This window comes from Vulpes lagopus, chromosome 24, assembly GCF_018345385.1.
Source record: "Vulpes lagopus strain Blue_001 chromosome 24, ASM1834538v1, whole genome shotgun sequence".
Classification (NCBI taxonomy): domain Eukaryota; kingdom Metazoa; phylum Chordata; class Mammalia; order Carnivora; family Canidae; genus Vulpes; species Vulpes lagopus.
Window position 1 is genome coordinate 1333500 of NC_054847.1, and position 23356 is coordinate 1356855.

Below are 23356 nucleotides of genomic sequence, written 5' to 3' on the forward strand. Positions count from 1 at the left end.
GGGGAAGGGCTACAAAACTTCTATGCCCCCTTTGGGCATGCCAATCTTCCAGCACATCCATGTGTTCAGCAACTCAGAAGCTCCATGAACTCTGTATTTTTGAATTTGTATGGAAGTTTCATCACACAGGTATAATCAATCATTAACTCAATCTTCTGTTCCTCTCTCCTTCATAGAGGATGAGGAGGTGGGGTTGAAGTTTCTAACTAACTTCTAATGCTCTGATCTTTCTGGAACTGAAGCTGTCCAGGAATCTACCAAAATCACCTCATTAAAAAAATCACCTCATTTTAAAAAGAGAAAAGAATGAAGAAGTGAAGAAAAGAAAGAAGAAGAAGAAGAAGAAGAAGAAGAAGAAGAAGAAGAAGAAGAAGAAGAAGAAAGAAAGAAAGAAAGAAAGAAAGAAAGAAAGAAAGAAAGAAAGAAAGAAAGAAGAAAGAAGGAGGAGGAGGAGGAGGAGGAAGAGGGAGGAGAAGGTGATGATGACAAAACTGCTATCACTCAGGAAATTCCAAGAGATCCAAAATCTCTGTCAGAAATTAGAATTACAGACCAAGTGTTAGAACAAAAGATGTGCTTGGAGCTCTTATCATTTAGGAAATCCCAAAGGATTTCAGAAACTCTGCCAGGAACTGGGAGCAGACCTACATACGTATACACACATATACTGTATAATTATACAGTAGTGTTTCTCAAAGTATGATTGCTGACTTTGTAATCTAATTATTTACTCTAGTTTTAAGAATCTTGTAGGAAATAATGAGGATAATGAAATATATATTATTATATATATTAACATACATGACCATATTTATGTGTATATAAATATATGTTAATCATAACAAAGTTTATAACACTTAAATATACAAAAATAGAGAAATGTTTTAAAATAAAAGCTTAAGGACCTTGAAAAATTTGCCCTTCTATAAAAGCAATGAAAAAGATGGAAAAAACTGATTAAAAGAAACATTTTCAAGAGTTCTGGAAAGTCAACCAAAGACTTACAGCAACCCAAGTAGGATAAGAAAAGAAGTTGCATCTTGCTAGCATTTTAAAGTACACCATTCCTATTACACATTCCCAGCTCTGTCCATTCCAGCTCTGTGGTAACCTTGGAAATTACAACCTTTATTCCTAGGACAACAAGGACCAGAGGAACTTTATTTTCACAGAATTCTTTTTCTTTCTTTCCTTTCCTTTCCTTTCCTTTCCTTTCCTTTCCTTTCCTTTCCTTTCCTTTCCTTTCCTTTCCTTTCCTTTCCTTTCCTTTCCTTTTTCTTTTCTTTTCTTATCTTTTCTTTTCTTTTCTTTTCTTTTTTTCTTTTTTCTTTTCTTTTCTTTTCTTTTTCTTTCCTTTTCTTTTCCTTTCTTTTCTTTTCTTTTCTTTTTTTTTCTTTTCTTTTTTTTTCCTTTCTTGTTTCCTTCTGTCTTGCTTTTTGATCTGTCTAGTGGTTTTCTGGAAGATCTGACTTGAAAAGCTTTATTTTTGTTTGTCATCCAATGTTAAAAGCATTTTCCTGAGGGACAGTGACATTTGTTGAAATATTCACTGTCAAAAGTTTTAGGTATGGCTAAATTAAATAATGGCTAATAGTCAAGGTAAACAATTGACTAAACAAAAATCCAACCAACAAAAAAAAGCTAAGGTCTGAGATGTATGTAAGGCATTGAAAACCTCCAACAAATGCCTGGAAGTGTAGAATGCACATGTAGACTCATACATATGTCCAAGAACATGAAAATTCCTTAATTTCTCACCTCTGGATGATCTTGAAGCTCTGCATATATAGGATGTGAAAGTTAAGACACGATTTAGATGTGCAGATGTTAAAAGTATACCCCTCAAAACACACTGAGTGTCCTGGAAAAGACACAGAGATATACTGGCTTTAGTCGTGTAAGGATATTTCTGTCCAATCTAACCAAGTAGACACTTCAGTGACTACACACACACACAAATACAGACTATACAGAATTAGTTAAGGAAATCATTAAATACCAACAATTATAACAAGCAGCAGCACAACAAACTCTGGGAAGGGAAGAGAATATTATTATTATTTTTAAAGATTTTATTTATTCATGAGAGACACAGATAGAGAGAGAGGCAGAGACACAGGCAGAGGGAGAAGCAAGCTCCATGCAGGGAGCCTGACGAGGGACTCGATCCCAGGTCTCCATAATCACACCCTGGGCTGAAGGCAGCGCTAAATCGCTGAGCCACCCGGGCTGCCCGAGAATATTATTTCCAAAGTTGTCATGTTATATTATTTGAAATTTCACTCTTAAATAACAACAAAACTTCAGGACATGAAAAGAAATTTAAAAGTATAACAAAAATCAATCAACTGAGACAGCCCCTGAAGAAAATCAAATATTGGATTTACTGCACAAATAGTTTAAATCATCTACTGAAAATATGTTCAGATAACTCAATGAAACCATGTCTAAAGAAATAAAGAAAATAATTAGAATAAGATTTCACTAAGCAATAAAGAGAATTATAAAAGGGAACCGAATTCTGGATTTGAAAATGACAATACATGAAGTGAAAAATTTAGTTGAGGGGTCCAACAACATATTAAAACAGATAGAAGAAAGAAGCAGCAAATTTGAGTAAAGGTGAATTGAGATTATCCAGTCTAATTAATAGAAAATACATACATACATACATACATACATACATACATACATACATACAAACCCAAAGAGATATGTGGGATACCATCAAGCATACCAACATATGATAGAATCAAGCAACTAGAGGAGGGCAAAAGAGAAAACACTATCTAGGTAAATTATGTTTAGAGTTACCTAAAGTTCATAAAAAGCATTAATCTCCACAACCAAGAAGCTTAATGAACTCTAAGTATAATAAATTCAGAGATTCATACCTGGATGATTATAATCAAACAATAGAAATCCAAAGATAGTCTCTTGGAAGTAGTAAGAGAGAAAGAATTTAGGTACAAGAAGTCCTCAGTAAGATTCATAGCTGACATACTACCAGAATGCATGGAGACAAAAAGAAAGTGAAATAGTATATTTAAAGTATTGAAAGAAAAAAAATAAAACCTGTCAACCAGGAATTCTATATACAGCAAAACTATTCTAAAAAGTGTTAAAAATTAAGACATTTCCATAAATACAAAAACTGAGTTTTTTTCTAGCAGACCTGCCCTATAAGAAATACTAATGGGAGTTTTTCAGGATGAAATGAAAGAAGACTAAATAGTAGCTCATATAAGGGAATGAAGAGGATTGGCAAAGGTAACCACATTAAAAAAAAAAAAAAACTATAAACTTTGTTGTTGTTGACAGCAGTATTTTCCCCATACGATTTAAAGATTAACCATATAAATAATAATTAAAAATCTAAGTTGATGGATACAAAATGTATAGTTATAATTTGCAATAATAATGGAAAAGAATGGGAGAAGGAAACTGTACAGAAGCACTTTTGTATATTATTGACATCTAACTGGTAATGAATTGAACTAGACTATTAGAAATTAATATAATAATTGCAATACCCGGGGCAACTAAGAAAGTAAAAATAAATTGTAAAATAAATGACAAGGGAATTAAATGATATACTAGAAAATATCTATTTAACTTACAAAAAGGCAGTAATAGAGGTAAAAACAGACCTCAGGTATATAGAAAGCAAACACCAAATGCAGACTTGAATGCCAGTTTATCAACAGCGGTATTAAATGTAAATGACTAAGTTGTCCAATTTTTAATTTTTAAAAAAACATATTACAGTTGTATATGTAACATACATATATGCTATCTATAAGAAATTGACTTTATTTTTTTAAAAAAGTTGGTTGCAAGTAAAATGGGGAAAAAATATAAACCAGGCAAGCAACAGTCAAAACAAGCTGGAGTCTCTCTACTACTGTTAGACAAAAATGACTTTAGGAAAAAATGTGAATGTCAACAGAGAAGGAGATTCTACAATCATAAAAGTGTTAATTCATCATGGAGACATAATAATTTTCTTAGGAGAATGGGGCAGGAGAATACAGAGAGAGAGAAAGTCTTAAGCAGGCTCCACACTCTGCATTGGGCTCCATCTCATAACCCTGAGACCATGACCTGAGCTGAAATCAAGTCAGATGCTTAATCAAGTGAGCTCCCCACCCCAGGTGCCTATGAAGACATAATAACGTTTAACATATGTGCTTCTATAAACAGAGCGCCAAAATTAGATTGTGGTAATGGTTGTATAATACCAAGAATATACTAAAAAAATGAGTTATACATTTAAATGGATAATTGTATGTTGTAAATTGAATCCCAATAAACGTCTTTTTAAAAATGTGCCTGGACATCAAAAAGAGAAAATGAAAGATAATTTTCATCAATGTCTTTACTGTTTGGGATATAACTTGATAGGTAGCAGGATTAAACACTGGATTGCACAAAGACAGCTGAAGGCAAAAGCTCAACCACTGAGCCACCCGAGTCCCCACATTAAACTTCATTTTAACGATAAAAGCTAAGAAAAAAAAAAAAAGCCTATCCATTTAAAGCCACCAAAGCACCCAGGGTGTGAATAATCAATATCCAAGAGAAGGGAAACACATCAGCACCTCAAATTTACCCTTATTTTACTGTAGATCATTTGCAAATTTTCAGCCTGGAGCATAAACACCAAACAGAAAGCAATTTGCTATGTCTTTCAACAGTCTTACTGGGATAGAGAGCCATGAATTGGAGTTCAGAGCTACCAACATAGCCAGGATGTCAGGGCCCTAGCAAATCTGATCTAAGTACCCATTTCAATAATTTCAAAAACTAAAAGAAAAAGAAAAAAGCAAATAAAATGGGAAAATGAAAATAATAAAGATGAGAGAAGAAATTTATGAAAAGGAAAACAAGTAAAACACCAACAAACAAAAAGACCAAAAAAGCATAAAGGTACTTCTAAAAAAAAAAAAAAACTAATAAAGCTGCTAAATTTATTTTTTTTAAAGATTTTATTTATTTATTTGAGAGAGAACTAGAACATGAGCAGAGAGGATGGGCAGAGGGAGAGGGAGAAGCAGACTCCCTGATGAGCATGAAGCCTGATACGGAACTTGATCCCAGGACCATGAGATCATGACCTGAGCCAAAGGCAAATTCTTAACCACCCTGGTGCCCCAAGGTAAATTTCTAAAGACAGAAAGACAGACAGGGAAGTGAAAGAGAAAAAATGAAGATACAGTGACCAAAATTAGGAATTAATAATGACAACATCATTAGAGATTCTGTGGACACAAAAAAACAGTTAGAAGGCATTATGAAAAAATTTGCACTAAAGCTTTAAAACTTCAGATGAAGTGGATAAATGCATTAAAAATAGGCTTACCAAAAAAAAAAAAAATAGGCTTACCAATGGTGGCCAAGAAGAAATAGAAAATGTGAATATTTCTGTATGCATTAAATAAATTAAATCAATAATTTAAAAAAATTCCATAAAGAAAATTTAAGCACAGATGGCTAAATGGTAAATTCTTCTGAATACTTAAGGAAAAGATATCAGTTTTACACAAACTCTATGGGAAAATGGAAAAGGATGAATTACTTTGTGAGGTGATTTTTGAAGCCAAACGCAATTTATACAGTCATCAAAACCTAAATATCAAAGTCTGACAAAGACATTAGAAAGACAAATTATAGATTAACTTCTCACTAACATATATGAGCATAGATGCAAAAATATTAGAATATGCACAAGCTGAATCTAATAACATAAAAATATATAATTCACAGCAACCAAGTCTATTTTAACATTAAGAAAATAGTTAATGTAGCTCACCACATTTATAGGAAAAAAGGAGAAAAAAATATGATGATTTTAAAGACTACAGAAAAAGAATCTTATAAAATTCAACACCCATTTATAATTAACAAGAACAATAATAAACCTAATACAGAAATTATACTTATGGATGAAATATTGAAAATTTTACCCCTGATATAAGGCACAAGACAATGTCCATTTCTATTCAACAACTGTATTGTCCTAGGCAGTATAATAATGGAAGACAAATAAAAGGTGCAAGAATTGGAAAGGAAAATAAATAACATTATTTGAATATGATACAGTTGTTTAGACAGAGAACCCAAAACGATATGTATGTAGATTACTTGTTTTAATAAGCAAATTTAGCACCTGTATAAATTAGGCATATTTAGCAAATATTTGCTTCTTCTGCACACCTCATTGGGAGATCCCTCATTGGGATCTGCGTGATTCACTGATGTTGAACATAGTTATAACTTCCTTTGGCTAATGGAACATGGGCAGAAGTGAGATTATGCTTAGGCCTTCAGGGTTTCACATGTTTCTATTCAGCCTTCTAAGAGTTTTCCTCTTCCTCCTTAAGGAAAAAAAAAACACAAAACACATAAGAGATTGTGTCTCCCCATCCAAGCATGGAGACACAAGTGTGCCCCACAATAAGACAGAGGAGAGCTGTTCCAAACAATTTACAGATTCTTATCCAAAAGCAGACCAATCTCAGCTAATTGTAAATCACACAACTCCATGCAGAACTTTGCCAATTTATCTGTTGCCAATGAACTTTGGGGTGATTTTTAATGCAGTATTTCTGGAGTAGCAGATTATTACAAAATGATGTTGGATACAATGTCAATATGTTTAAATTAAAAGAGGATACCATTTATAAAAGCATAAAACATATAAAAGCATAGAAGTCAAATTCTTAGGAATAAATTTAATAAAAGATGTGTGAGATCTCTACAAAGAAAACTAAAAACACTGAGAGAAAAAGGTAAAGAAGAGCTAAATACATGGGTAATAAGCAATGTTCATATATTAGAAAACATTAAAAGATGTAAGTTTTCATTCATACTATTTTATAGACTTGTCAATGAAATGCCAAACTGTCATCTGATTCAAAATTTATATGAAATTACAAAAATGAAAATACTGATAAAAAAAGAGACAGTTTTCAGGAAGAACAAAATGAGAGGCCTCACACTGCATTATCCCAAGGCTTTTAGGAATCTACAGTAATGAAAGCAATGCAGTCGTAGGGCAATGACAACACATAGATGAGCAGAGCAAACTACACATACAGGAAGAGAACAAGAACAGATGTAGTCACACATAATCACCCCAAATAATGACAAAGGTAGTAATGCAAGACAGTGGGGACTTATGATCCTTTCAGATGGATCAATTAAATATTCAAATGGAAAATAACAAATGTTTGCCTACTTTACATCAAGAACAAAAGTTAATTGATGATGGGTCACATACCTGTATATGACAGGTAAATCCATAAAGATTATATAAGGAAATATGGGAAAATATTTAAGGAACAAGAAAAATTTTCTTAAACAGGACAAAATAAATCCCTAACCACAAAGGAAAAGATTGATAAATAACACATTAAAATAAAGAACTTTTTTTTTTTTAGAATTTACACAGTAGAAATTTATTTATATACAGATTGTTTTCCTGTTTCTAACAAAGATTATCTTTAGCTTTAATATAAAAAGCTCAGTCTTGAATCAAATATATATTAAATTTACTAAATATTCTCTAGAAAGCTTTGGTGTTTCTCTGCATATAGAAGCAAATATAAACATTTAAGTTTTTACTCTGTTCTTCTATTGATATTTAGTTTAGTTGTCAACAATTCAGAAATTTGGTGACATTTTCTTTTTAAAAGGAAAGTGTACAAAGATGATTTTTGTGTCTATTGTATTTTAATATCAAGATGTAAATAATAACTGGGAAATTTTAAAAGTTACATTTATCTTGCTTACATATATTATACATAAACACATATACATGTAATATAACAAAAATTGTCATTAAAGAAACAGAAAGGCTAGATTTTTCTCTGATAAATCAGAACAAATCTTGAGGTCTCACATCCGAGCCCTAAAGATGAATACTGCTGCATCTCTGTAGTGATAATCCAGGTGACAGATGACCATGTACTGTGCAACTGTGTCTATGAGCAGACATAGTTGCAAATATACTGAGATATCAAAAATGATTTTGGAAATCTAGTATTTTACTTAGAGTTTTTTTTACAGTGCAATTTAAGCATTCTGAAATCAAATACATGATTTTAAAGGATAACTTTTTTTTCTTTGTATATTTTTCTTATTGGAGTTCAATTTGCCAACATACAGCATGACACCCAGTGCTCATCCCATCAAGTGTCCCTCTCAGTGCCCGTCACCCAGTCACCCCATCCCCTTGCCCACCTCCCCTTCCATTACCCCTTAATCATTTCCCAGAGTTAGGGAGTCTTTTATGTTTTGTCAACCTCTCTGATATTTCGCACTCATTTTTTCTCCTTTCCCCTTTATTCTCTTTCAATATTTTTTATATTCCCCAAATGAATGAGACCATATAACGACTATGCTTCTCCAATTGACTTACTTCACTCAGCATAATACCCTCCAGTTCCATCCATCCTCCAGTTCCATCCAAATGGTGGGTATTTGTCGTTTCTAATGGCTGAGTAATATTCCATTGTATACATAGACCACATCTTCTTTATCCATCATCTTTCGATGGACACCGAGGCTCCTTCCACAGTTTGGCTATTGTGGACATTGCTGCTACAAACATCGGGGTGCAGGTGTCCCGGCGTTTCACTGCATCTGTATCTTTGGGGTAAATCCCCAGCAGTGCAACTGCTGGGTCATAGGGCAGGTCTATTGTTAACTCTTTGAGGAACCTCCACACAGTTTTCCAGAGTGGCTGCACCAGTTCACATTCCCACCAACAGTGTAAGAGGGTTCCTTTTTCTCAACATCGTCTCCAACATTTGTGGTTTCCTGCCTTGTTAATGTTCCCCATTCTCACTGGTGTGAGGTGGGATCTCATTGTGCTTTTGATTTGTATTTCCCTGATGGCAAGTGATGCAGAGCATTTTCTCATGTGCATGTTGGCCATGTCCATGTCTTCCTCTGTGAGATTTCTGTTCATGTCTTTTGCCCATTTCATGATTGGATTGTTTGTTTCTTTGGTGTTGAGTTTAATAAGGTCTTTGTAGATCTTCGATACTAGGCCTTTATCTGACAGGTCACTTGCAAATATCTTCTCCCATTCTGTAGGTTGTCTTTTAGTTTTGTTGACTGTTTCTTTTCCTGTGCAGAAGGTTTTTATCTTGATGAAGTCCCAATAGTTCATTTTTGCTTTTGTTTCTCTTGCCTTCATGGATGTATCTTGCAAGAAATTACTGTGGCCAAGTTCAAAAAGGGTGTTGCCTGTGTTCTCCTCTAGGATTTTGATGGAATCTTGTCTCACATTTAGATCTTTCATCCATTTTGAGTTTATCTTTATGTCTGGTGCAAGAGAGTGGTCTAGTTTCATTCTTCTGCATGTGGATGTCCAGTTTTCCCAGCACCATTTATTGAAGACACTGTCTTTTTTCCAGTGGATAGTCTTTCCTGCTTTGTCGAATATTAGTTGACCATAGAGTTGAGGGCCCATTTTTGGGTTCTCCATTCTGTTCCATTGATCTATGTGTCTGCTTTTGTGCCAGTACCACACTGTCTTGATGATCACAGCTTTGTAGTACAACCTGAAATCTGGCATTGTGATGCCCCCGGCTCTGGTTTTCTTTTTCAATATTCCCCTGGCTATTTGGGGTCTTTTCTTTTCTTTGTATAAATTTATTTTTATTGGTGTTCAATTTGCCAACATATAGCATAACACCCAGTGCTCATCCTGCCAAGTGCCCCCCTCAGTGCTCCTCACCCAGTCACCCCATCCCCCGCCCACCTCCCTTTGCACCACCCTTTGTTCATTTCCCAGGGTTAGGAGTCTCTCATGTTCTGTCTCCCTCTCTGATATTTCCCAGTCATTTTTCTACTTTCCTATTTATTCCCTCTCACTATTTTTTATATTCCCCAAATGAATGAGACCATATAATGTTTGTCCTTCTCCGATTGACTTACTTCACTCAGCATAATACCCTCCAGGTCCATCCACGTCGAAGCAAATGGTGGGTATTTGTAGTTTCTAATGGCTGAGGAATATTCCATTGTATACATAGACCACATCTTCTTTATCCATCATCTTTCGATGGACACCGAGGCTCCTTCCACAGTTTGGCTATTGTGGACATTGCTGCTAGAAACATTGGGAGGCGGGGCAAGACAGCAGAAGAGTAGGGTCCCCACGTCACCTGTCCCCACCAAATTACCTAGATAACCTTCAAATCATCCTGAAAACCTTCGAATTCGGCCTGAGATTTAAGAGAGAACAGCTGGAACGCTACAGTGAGAAGAGTTCACACTTCTATCAAGGTAGGAGGACGGGGGAAAAAAGAAATAGAGAAACAAAAGGCCTCCAAGGGGGAGGGTGACTGGGTGATGGGCACTGAGGGGGCACTTGATGGGATGAGCACTGGGTGTTATGCTATATGTTGGCAAATTGACCTCCAGTTAAAAAAAAATAAGTAAAAAAAAAAAAAAAAGAAATATCCTGAAAACAACAACAACAACAACAACAACAACAACTTTGGGTCCCACCTCTGGATCTCCAGAGGATAGAAGAACTAGAGGTTGAATCAATCACCCAGGGCCAATGATTTAATCAATTGTCCCTATGTAATGAACCTTCTGGCCTGTAGAGAGTAAGCAAGCTCCCGCCCTTTCCCCGCTCTTCCATCTGGCTGTTCCCGAGTTATGTCCTTTTATAATAAATCAGTAATTTTTTGGAAAAAAATTCTCCCATCAATTTTCTTTTCTACTGAGTAGTCAATGTCATTTTATTTTATTTTTATTTTTTTTTAAGATTTATTTATTTATTCATTCAGGGAGAGAGAGAAAGAGAGAGAGAGAGAGAGAGAGAGTTACAGGCAGAGAGAGAAGCAGGCTACATGCAGGGAGCCCAATGTAGGACTCCATCCGGGGTCTCCAGGATCACACCCTGGGCTGCAGGTGGTGCTAAGCCACTGCACCACCGGGGCTGCCCATTTTTTTTTTTTTTTTAATGGAAGTTTTGGTGCACCTGGGCAACTCAGCTGGTTAAGTGTTCTCCTGATTTTGGCTCAGGTCATGATCTCAAGGTTGTGAGATCAAATTCTGTATTGGGGCCTATGATAGGCATGATGTCTGCTTAAGAGTCTCTATCTCCCTCTTTCTCTATGCCTCCTCCCATCTCTCCCTCTTTCTACTCCCCCTACCCCAAATGGAAGCTTTAACACCCTTGGTACTAAGATATTTGTTTTAGTGGGAACAAAGGTTTAGTAAGCACCAGTTTGTACAAAGATCTATGTCATTGAATCCATCAGATAAAAGGTCAAAATGAAGAGATAAGTAATATGTGAGAGGTCGCAGAACGTTTAAAGAGCAAAGCAAAGGGTTACATTAAGCCCTGAGTGATTTCAAAGCCCATACTCTTATTGTTTCTTCATCTCCACTTAAAGAAGAAAATAAAGCCCCTTATTTGAAGTTTCCAGAGATTGTTTCTCCTGCCAGACCTTTGATCTGGCAGGAACATAGAGGTCAAACAAAATCCAGAACTATTCTCCTCTTTTTGTTATGTGTTTTAGGACAGTCTGAAAGAGGCGAGGCAGGGATGCCTGGGTGGCTCAGTGGTTGAGAGTCTGCCTTCAGCTCACGGTGTGATTCTAGGTGCGGTATCAAGTCTCACACTGGTTCCCCGCAGAGAGCCTGCTTCTCCCTCTGCCTATGTCTCTGTCTCTGTCTCTCTCTCTCATGAATAAATAAATAAAATCTTAAAAAAAAGAGGTGAGGCAGACACACACAAGCTGTCCCAGTGAGCTCTCTGTTCCCACAACCTAGGGAAGTACATCATTTGTCAAGCCAAATGACACTGAAAGAAAGAAAAATGTGTGCTCAGCTATATTAGAATGACTGCCTGGAAGCCTTCAGATTACAGCGTGGGTTGGAAGCCTACGTTAAGACTGACTTTTTCCTACATTGCTTGTGTGGCCTTGTACAAGGCACCCAAATTTCTGGGCTTCAGTTTCTTCATCTCTAACCCGAAAAGTCAAACTAATTGGTGTTCTTCGTTTCCCTAGGTGACACTTTCATATGGAAAGAGAGTAAAATATTCTCCCACCCACTCTCATCTCCCAGGGACAGAGATGAGGTTGTCATCCAGAAAGGATAGAATCTCTTGGTGAGGAAATGGTCAATCGTCTTCCCTTCGCTAAATGAAGCTCAGCACCCAGAATTTTTCCTGAGAGGAGACCAAGCCAGAGGTGCCCAATTAGGATCTAGTTTGTCTGAAAAGTAAAGTTCCCTTTGCGGTGGAGTGAGGAAGTATGCAAGTGGCAGGAACTTGCTATCTACCAGCTGGCTTCATGGATTTTTTTTTTTTTCCTGAAGTATGATGACTTGGTTGTTCAGAGGGAGGTTTTAGAATCAGACCCGAGTTCAGGTCCGGGATCCAGCATACCTGCTTCATGTAACCTCTGCTAGTCTCAACTGTCAGAGAATTGGAGAAGTCTCACAGTGTTGATCGGGATAATGAACTAAAGCGTCTGCTTAGTATCTGTTACGTGTTCTGCCTCCAGTGCATGCTGCATTCTCTGCTCCTGAAGACTTTCCCTGGGTTTACTGCCTTCGGGTTCATGCACCCATTGCTGCCTCTCTGGTTTTGCACTGTTTCTGTTTGGACATGTGTTGGAATGAATAATTTCTCCTATCATATAAAGTAGATGTTCTCAACCCAGACTGCATCTTAGAACCACCTGAGGATCTGTTAATAAGTACCGAAACCTGGGCTCTACCTCCAGAAGTTCTGATTTAGTTGGTCTAGCACTGGGGCCCTGCTATGTCTGAAGGTTTGTGTTCCCCAGAACTAATGTTGAAGCCCTAACTCCCAATGTGATGGTATTAGGAAGTGGGGCCCTTGGGAGGTAATTAGATTAAGATGAGGTCATGAGGGTAGAGCCATCACAATGAAACTAGTATCCTTATAAGAAGAGGAAAATACCTCAGGGCTCCCTCTCTCTCTCCCTTTCTCTTTCTCTCTCCTTTCTCTGCTCTGTAAAGACACAGCAAGCAGACAGACCTGAAATGGAAGTAGGCTCTCCCGGATACTGGATTTGCCACACCTTGATCTTGGACCTCCCAAACTCCACAACTGTGAAAAACAAATGTTTGTTGTTTAGGTTACCCAGTCTGCGGTATTCTCTCAAAGCAACCTGAACTGATTAGGAAAGGCCCTGAGGATTCCATTGTGCAGCCACACTGCAGTAGGAACCAACTTTAAGCCTTCTAGGGTTCCTTCTGGGAAGGTAAATGACCGAATCTGTGCAGCCTCAGTGTTTACCTGTGTGACGTGAATTTGCTTAATTGATCTTAGTGATTTTGTGTCACTGCTAGAGGACTGGCAATAGGGAGCCATCCTGAATGGGGCCAGAAAAAGAGGTGACATGCATAGAATTTATCAGCTTGTAGGAAAGGACAATGAATTTCGCCCTGCTCAGGGAAAAAAAGCACCAGTAGCAATTATATAACTTTCTTTTCTAATTTAACTCATTGGTTATCTTGGACCTACAAAGAAGCCACTGCACTGGCTTTGCAGTAAACATCTACTTTTTTTTTGTGTGCTTTTTTTGTTTGTTTTTGCTTTGTTTTGTTTTTGTTTTTTTCCTAATCTTTGCAAGTACTAGCCTACAAGGTAGACATTTAAATCCTTGTTCATGGGCAGCTTGGGTGGCTCAGAAGTTTAGTGCCACCTTTAGCCCAGGACCTGATCCTGGAGACCCAGGATCCAGTCCCATGTCGGGCTCCCTGCATGGAGCCTGCTTCTCCCTCTGCTGGTGTCTCTGCCTCTCTCTCTCTCTATCTGTGTGTGTGTGTGTGTGTGTGTGTGTGTCTCATGAATAAATAAATAAATAAATAAAATCTTTAAATAGAATAAAATAAATCCCTGTTCAGAAAGATGAATTAAATTGTTGAAGATTCTTTGGGTAGAAGTTCTGAAGTAAGTGTTCAAAAAACAGGTCTGTTTAGTTTCAAAATTGTATGATGTTCTAATCACAGAAGAGGAAAACCAAATCTTTGAGACTTGGTATATTATATAAAGAAATACAAACATTATCTGAAAGTAGTAACACCAGAGGCTTGGAGTCACATTTTCAATTTTCTCTGCAAGTGTGAGAGCACCTACAAAACACTCATATTCAGGATTCACAAAGTTTTCTTTGCTTTTGGTACAAATAACTACAAATTGTTTCTGCATATTTTTTTAAAATTTTTATTTATTTATTATAGTCAGACAGAGAGAGAGAGAGAGAGGCAGAGACACAGGCAGAGGGAGAAGCAGGCTCCATGTACCAGGAGCCCGACGTGGGACTCGATCCCGGGTCTCCAGGATCCCACCCTGGGCCAAAGGCAGGTGCTAAACTGCTGCGCCACCCAGGGATCCCTGTTTCTGCATATTTAAACATATGCCTAGGATTTCACTCATCCTGAATGTGGTATGTTTCAAGATCTATTTCATGTCCTACTTTCTGAAAGAAGTCTCTGTTTATCCTTTCACTAATTTATGTTCTTTCATTAATTTATAGATTTTAGTGATGGCAGACTGCATACACCAACGGACAATAGCCAGACCATTTTTGAAAATAAAACTCCAATACACAACCTCTGCAGTAAGTAGTTCAGAGCACTCAGAACTTGATTAGTAACTTAACAATTTCCCTATTTTTTTGTCCCCGCCTCAAGCTCAGGACCAACCAATCCCATAGGATGCCCTGCTTCTCGTTAGCCCACCTGATCTTCCTCATGGCAGCAGTCTCTAGTCAGAGGACATTTGAAGCTTTCCCTCTTTCTGCTATAAAGTGTCATTGAGTTTCTTCCAGTTGCAAGCGGTGGAAGCGGACTCCCTTGCTTTGTTACGAGCTCTGAATAAATATTCAGTTCCCTTGTGAGTGGTCTTCTTCACTTTCAACAATGGTTTCAAAGAACCACAGCAACAGTGTTAATAATACAGGAGATCTTAGTACACTCTAGAACTTGTATTTTCTCATCCTGATTCTTAGCATCCTCTTGAGTGGCCAGAAGCCTGACTGGACAAGGAGAAGGGCTAGGAAATACAGCCGACTGTGTCTGGAAGCTTCTGTGGCAACCCAATGTTATTGTCTGAAAAGTTGATGGAAAGAGAGTGAGTTAAACTTGAATAGCCAGCTAGCACTGATACTCACTAATTGTGAACTTACACTTCTGAACATCCATCTACCCACCTGTTCAACAGGGAAAAGAATGGCTTACTCCATAGGTCTGTTGGGAAGAATCAACACAGTCAAAAAATCAGGTGGCCATCAGCACGCTTGCTATAGTAGGTGCTTACACAACACTATCCCTCCATAGTTTTCCTTCCCTTCCTAGATATATCTATGTAAACAGCTACCTGATAAGAGCTTGCTTTGTTATCATTTATTAATTTCAAATTGAAGAGTGACTTGCTATTCATGTGCTCTTGTAATGTAATATAATACTATTATACTGTATATTATACATTATACTGTAATGTAATGTAATACTAAAGGATATTAATGTTTATGAACACAATTTATTTACCCAAGACTTTTTTTTTCTACAAGATAATTGGTTAGATGTTCAAGAAGCACTGTGATATCTAAACCATGCTCCTTGTTTGTTCATGTAAGCGAGAAAAACTTTTCCCTTCTTTGCTTCTAGCTTCTTTGGCTGGTCTAATAATTAAATTGACATAAGACCAATTGACAAGAGAAAAAAAAAGCAAATAGAATTTTCTATGCTCCAAAGATCTGAGGCTCTCAGACAATCAAAGAGTTGAGGCTTACCTGCCACTCTGAGCTGAGGAGAAGGGAGAAAGGTGTGGGGTTCTGGGCCATCAAAGGGGAGGACCACAGTTCACTGGAAAATGAGGAGAGCAAATGTCTGGTAAACAAATGTTTGCCCTGCTATGCAGAGAAATCGCTCTGATGTAAAAAAAAATTACCTCTGATAATAATTCCTTTTCCTGATACAGTCTCACTATAAAATTATTTTAGCTAGTTAAGGGGAAGGTAAGGGAATTACACACAAACACACACACACACAAATAAAAACCTATTCCTGAGTCTCTTGGGACTTGACTATCTTCAGTTCAAAATAATCCATATGCCCTAGTGGCACATTTTGGGTCTGCATATTCTGCTCTCCTTCACTCACAACTTTCTTGGGGAGAAGAGTCATCAACCAAACAAATAAAGTAAATGATATCATAGGTAGGCCCAGCTCATGACAAAGGTAATGAGTGTTACTGTGGTTCACAGGAAGAGACACACATTTGTGTTGTGACCTAACACTGATGTGCGGCCAGGATGGAACTCCTTCTGGGTGTTAAAACACACACAGACTTGGCTAAAAACTACAAGTCATTGTGAAAATAATGCATGGTTGCTATATATATCCAATGAAATTTTGGAAGACGCAAAAAGTGAACAAAAAATTATCCATAATCCACATTTTAGAGAAAATCACTGATAATATTTTAATATATTTACTCTTAGTCTTTATTTGCTATATATAATTTAAAAATTATGTGTTAAACACTTAGAATTTTTTAAATGCAAACATAAATTTTAAGAATGCATGGTATATACAAAATAAATACAAATTTTATGAATAAATACACATATATGTGATTTCAGTATGATTTTTTTCAAATAATTTATGGTAGGCATTTCTTTATAGTATCAGAAACTTTTATACTTAGAAATTGAACAGATGTGCAATATTCTTCAAAGTGTATGAAATCTTCTGTTATTAATGACATCAAGTTATTAAGTCATATGCGTCTTTTTCTATTATTTATTCTATTTCCATGTTTTCAATATTTTGAATAAGGCTGGTAAATAAGGTAACAATGTGGATCTTTGCACAAAAACTATTCCTCTGGGGAAACTGGGTGGCTCAGTCCATTGAGCATCAAACTCTTGGTTTCAACTCAGGTGATGATCTCAGAATTGTGAGATCAAGTCCTGTGTCAGGCTCCATTCTCAGCAGAGTCTGCTTGAGATTCTTTTTCCCTCTCCCTCTGCCCATCCTCCTGGTCATGTGCTCTCTATCTCTTGTGCATGCATGAGATTAAATAATAAATAAATAAATAAATAGATAGATAGATAGATAGATAGATAAACTAACTTTTTAAGAAAACACTATTTCTCTGAAGTTTGAATGACATCTTTAGATTACCCAAATGCGGGATCCCTTGCTGAAAGGGCAAAAGCATCTTCAAAGTGCTCCGTATATATTGGGAAATATTTTCCACAGTGTCAGGCACACCCTGTCTCACTGCAGAGTTTCAAGAGAAGGGGACCACAAAAGAGAAGGGAGGCCACCCTGATGCAGAAACACCATAAGTGAGTGAATGGATTTCTCAGGGAGAGGAGGTGGGGTCACCAGCAAGACCTAACATATATAGGCAACTGATGAATTATTGAAAACTACATCTGAAACTAATGGTGAACTATATGTTGGCTAACTGAATTTAAATAAAAACAAAAACAAAATAAAACAAACAAACAAAAGACCTAACACAGTTCTTGGGAGTGAGCATTGGACTGATAATTATTTGATGAATACATGAAAGTTGCAAAGCTGAAGAACTGTTGATATGTTGGGAAAGGTAGAATGGACTATTCTTTTGGAAGTCTTTGAACAATATTGTTGGAGGAATTTGTAGTAAATTGTAATATGTCTTGCATACCAGAGTGAGGGTTTGGAATTTAAATCCATGCACCAAAGGGAGCCACGAAAGAATTTTGCAAGGGAACAATGTGACAAGCGTAATGAATTTTGAAAATAACCCTCAGGGAAGCTGTGAGAGGGTTCAAAAAGGCCAACAGCAAGCCAACAAACCTCTGGGATGAGCTTGTATGACTTAAGATTCTCCCTTAGGCTACTTCAGTGACCTAAATATAAAGTCAGAATATCTGTGATGGGGATGGAAAAGAGGTTGTGAAGAAATAAACCTGGAATTGATAACTTATTGGACATGGGAGGAAGAATGGAAGGAGCCTCAGCAACCTCTACTGGAGAAGGGGATTCTTCCTGGAGGAATGGGGAGCCTCAGAAGCAAGTTGGTTTGGAACACAGTGAGTGTGATATATTGATGTTAGTGGACAGTTGTTGGCATCTGTATTTCAATAGAGACTGGAAACAGACCCAAGGATTTGGGGATCATCTATGGAAGAGCAATAGGTGAATATCCAGAAAATTACAAACTGCTTGATAATGGATGCAGTAGAGTTGAAATCTAATTAAATTTGAGGAATTTTTTTCCAGGTCAAAGAGAAACAAAAATAAATATAAAATCATAGGAAGTTTGCACAACTGATTATCATGAGGATAGTGACTTTGAACAGGAGACTTATATTTGCTGCTCATACGGGTTAAAGATATCCATCGCAAAAGGAAAGAATAATGAACCTAAAAACAAACTGACAAAAAGTCTTTCTTTTACTGCAGCATCCCAAATTATAAGCCACACATTCCATTATGGTTTTTCAATCAGCACCCACAGCTGCCAGGCCAAACAGGCTGGAGGACGGGAAGGGAAGCTTCCTCCAGGATCACTAATGATCTGCGGAGCCTAGGAGAATCCATCTAATCAGCAAATAGTCTGTAAATCTGAGAGGGAAACAGAGACCAAAGGACTAAAGCACCAAGAAATCAGAAGGGCTCAGAGGAGAAACAGAACTATGGGTCCTTGCCAGGGTGTTTAGCAACCATGCCAGACTGTTTCAGCAATTAAGCACTTGTAAGACCTTACTGTGGGTGTCATTGTGATGATTCTTCAGAGGAGCATAGAGCACCACCTCCTGTGGATGGTGTGGAGACAACCTTGGTACCACACGAATATTGCTGCAACTACATCTGTGCACATACTCTCAGCTTCCTAATCTGGCCCCAGGAGGCCTGTTCAGCTCCCTTGGGTGGTCACCACCTTAACAGATGCTCTGACAGTGGATGAATACAGGGAACTGCAGAACACCCATGTCCAATCCAGATGAATACAGTGTGTCCTCATAATAAAAAAGGCAATTACAAAAAAACCACACATGGGCCGAAAAAAAACATGAATGTGCTGACGGCAGGGAGGGCCTTTCAGGGAGTCTAGGGCAAGTCAGAGCAGGGACAATAGTAGGCAATGTACTAAGACTTGCTTGGACCCAGGCCCCCCACCAGCCACTTCACATATATCACCTCAATTGCTTATCACAACAGCTTCACTCTCCCCTTGAAAGTGGAGATCCTGAAGTAGTAAATAGATGGTCAGAGTGTGGGACCTGAGAGTCCAGAACATCGACCCTCAGCACTCTTATGGCTGTTGCCTGTGGCTCTTTCTCTGTGTCCCAGGCTGTGGCACAGCCTGGCAAAGAACTCAATCTCTAGTAATATTCGAATTTATGGTTTAAAGTTAACATAAAGTGTCAGGAGACTTGGCCTTAGCTGAGACATTACCCCTTACTCACTCTGTGGTCTTTGAATGAATGTTCACTGTGCCCCTCATGACACTGGGGGCAGGAGAAGGAATCCTAGTGGGAGTAAAGAGCTTGACATCTGGTTCAAAGATGTATAACATGGTTGAGCCTCCACTCCTGTGCCCTCCACTCCTGTGCCCTGACGCCCTAGGTCTGGCACTGCTTCAGTCTGGACATGGAATTAGAATGCCCACCTTCTGGAGCAGTGATAGGGATCAAATGTGAAATATACACGCAAGTGCTTTACCAACTCTCAAGGACTACCCAAGGGTGAGGTGATTATGTTTCAGAATAGGTAATATGTTTCACGTACATCTCATCTTGAGCATATGTACATGCATGGGCTCCATCCAAAGATGGTACTGTGGGGGAGCTGAACACTCATTCCAATGACAGTCTGTCCTTGGGCCTTCCTGAAGTGTATAGGCCAACCAGGAAGTGAGGCCTCTGAGCTCAGCTAAATTCCCAAAGGGTAAAAAGCCAGAGGCATAACAGTGGAAGACATGAAAGCACTGTAAGCTGGAAGGAGAAGGAATAAGAAAATATCAGAAAGGGAGCTAGAACATGAGAGACTCCTAACCCTGGGAAACGAACAAGGGGTGGTAGAAAGGGAGGTGGGCAGGGGGTGAGGGTGACTGGATGACGGGCACTGAGGGGGGACACTTGATGGGATAAGCACTGGGTGTTATTCTATATGTTGGCAAATTGAACACCAATAAAAAAAAAAACTCAGCAAAGAGATATTAATCTATTTGAATGTATAATCAAGATTCTTGATGTTTGAAAATGAAAATTTTGTCTTTTGAAACAATTTTTAGCAGCCCTTCCCTTATGGGCAGATATAAGCAAGATTCACAGATACTCATCAAAAGTTTTGGTTTGGGTTCTCCCTAAAAGATTTTTGAAAAACTGCAATCACTCATCTTTATCAATTGAGAAGGGGAATTTTCTTACTCTATGTTTAAATAATTGCAACGTATAATTCCATATGCATTGCAAATATTGTCATTTTAAAATAGAATTGTTATGTCACACTTTAAAAAAAAAGGAAGAAGAAGAAGAAGAAGAAAAGAAGAAAGAAGAAGAGAAGAAAGAAGAAGAAGAAAAGAAGAAAGAAGAAGGAAGAAGAAGGAAGAAGAAGGAAGAAGAAGAAGAAGAAGAAGAAGAAGAAGAAGAAGAAGAAGAAGAAGAAGGAAGAAGAAGAAGAAGAAGGAGAAGGAGAAGGAGAAGGAGAAGGAGAAGGAGAAGGAGAAGGAGAAGGAGAAGAAAAGAAAAGAAAAGAAAAGAAAAGAAAAGAAAAGAAAAGAAAAGAAAAGAAAAGGAAGAAGAAGAAGAAGAAGAAGAAGAAGAAGAAGAAGAAGAAGAAGAAGGAGAAGAAGCAGCAGCCGCCAGGCTCTGGAGGTGGCCGTGCTGACACAGCTCTCTGCCACCCCCTGACCATGCCCAACAAATGACCAAGTGACCCAAACTCCGGGCAGTCTTTCTTCACTGGCACGTGGGGTGACAGTGTCTTCATTGCAGGCTCACATCAAAATTATTTTGGATAATGTCTCTAAATTCCTGACACAACATGGAGCCACATAATAAACCGTGGGTGATAATACCAGGAAGAATGTTCTGAGGCTTTCAGTCTTCCCACCAAAGCCCTTTCAGGCAGTAGGCAGCCCCTGCTGACCCCTAGGGACTCTACCTCATCTTTTCCTATGTCAGACTCGCCCTTGGGTTAGAGTTCAGAAGGGAAGAAGGACGGTAACAGGTCGGTTACTGACCGACAGGTAGGTTTACTCCTTCAGGATACCCTCAGAGCCGAATTAAAACTCACTGAAGGGAACCTGTTTCATTCCGAGATAACCACGCCTCCGACTTGCCCAAATATCACAGTGTTCAGTTTAGGCAGTTACTCAGCGGCCAGACCTGGGCTGTTGAGAGAATGATGTGAAATTACGTAATTGAAAGCATTTGCTACCAGTGCCCAAGGACTTTATTCAAATTTGAACAACAATGAGCTCTTTACAGATGAATTGACTAATGAGAAGGTGACATGAAGGAAGCAGTGACTAACGTACCGTGTAATTTTTTTGTTTTTATTCATATATTTATTCATTAACTGTGCATTCATTCATAGGGTTTTCAGATTAAATTTCTGTACATGATTAACCCTTTTAACAAATTTAAATTCCCTCATATATTTTGTACTGTATTTACAAACTGAGTATGTCATCAGAGAGACACAAAAATCTCCTCAAGGATACATAACAAATTTGGAACGAATCAGAACATGGACATCAGTACATGCCAACCTTAGAAAGCAACTTCTTCCATTTTTTTTAATTGCACATGAGATAATGGAAACTCAGAGTAATTTGCCCAAGGTGACATAACCAACAAATGACAGGGCCAGAATTCAAACTCAGACGGTGTCAAGCATTGAGTGCACTGCCTCTGAGTCAAGGCTGCCTGGAGGGTAAGTGTACTCATCAGTCTATTCCTTAGTGCAATGTGGAAAGTGGGACGCCTGGGTGGTTAAGCGGTTGAGCATCAGACTTCGGCTCAGGTTGTGATCCTGGAGTTCCGGGATCGAGTCCCACATTGGGGTCCCTGAATGGAGCCTGCTTCTCCCTCTGCCTATATCTCTGCCTCTCTGTCTCTGTCTCTGTCTCTCTCCCCGTCTCTCATGAATAAATAAATAAAATCTTAAAAAAAAAAACCTGTGGAAACTTAAAATTCTCTCTCCCCCCTGCCTCCCTACATCTATCTATCTATCTATCTATCTATCTATCTATCTATCTATCTATCTATCATCTATCTATCTATCTATCTATGTATCTATCTATGTATCTATCTATCTAAGCTGGGTACAGGTCTGGAATCAGCACCCAGGGGATGCTTCCCTGGGTCTGCATGCCCTGAAGAGCTATTCTTTCTATGCAGCCTTCTGGCTGCCTTGCATGCATGTCCATCTCAGGCTCAGATTGCTTCCTCTCTTGGTGGTCAGGAAGAGCCTGGCTATTTGTCATACTGCATTGCTCAGGGAGTCCTCTATCTGTTGCTAGAAGATTTGGGATTAATTTCCTAGCTCAGAGGCCTCTTGAAACTGAATGATTTGAGTGTGAAGCTCTGGCTAATGTGAGTAACTGTGAATACAGTGTGAGAAGGAGAGGTGATGGGAAACCAGACAGCAGAGCAAAGAGACAAGTCAACTGAGAAATAGATACGATCAATTATTTAAAATCTTTTTAAGCATGTGCATTGCAAAGAAATGGGTTTTGACTCACAAGATGAATACAATCTATAAGAAACCCTGGGGCGCACATGGCAGAGAAGTTTTTTCCAAAGTCCTTCAGATTTTCATATATGAAAAACTATGAATTTTTTAAATGCTTAAGGCCAGGAAAATGGGTGGACAAAGCTGGCAGCAGAGATGGTGTTGGTTTCCCCATATGTGAAACGGCTAATGGTCCCATGCACATATGTGTCCCAAAGTGTAAATGAAGCAATGAGGGCAAAGACCCAGTACATGACAGTCATAGGCAACATTCGGTGATTCCCCTTTACACAACTGAACTTTTCTCAGCAATACCAATATTAGAGTTCCTAGGGCAGGTGCTAAGAAACCAAAAACGGTTAAGAAAAGCTCCAACACTCAAAGAACTTCCAACCCACATGACAACCAGGAAAATGGATGGTTGCATCTTGCAGGTGCTCTAGCAAGGTCCTAGGGTGCACAGGTTGGGAAGGCTCCGAACAGAGGAAATGCCATGTTGGTGCATCAAACCTCCATCACCATGTCTGCAACACCTGTGGATCTCACTGTTTTCCCTGGACTTTCCTTAGGAACAGGAAGAGGCTGCCGGTGCGGCATGACTTAA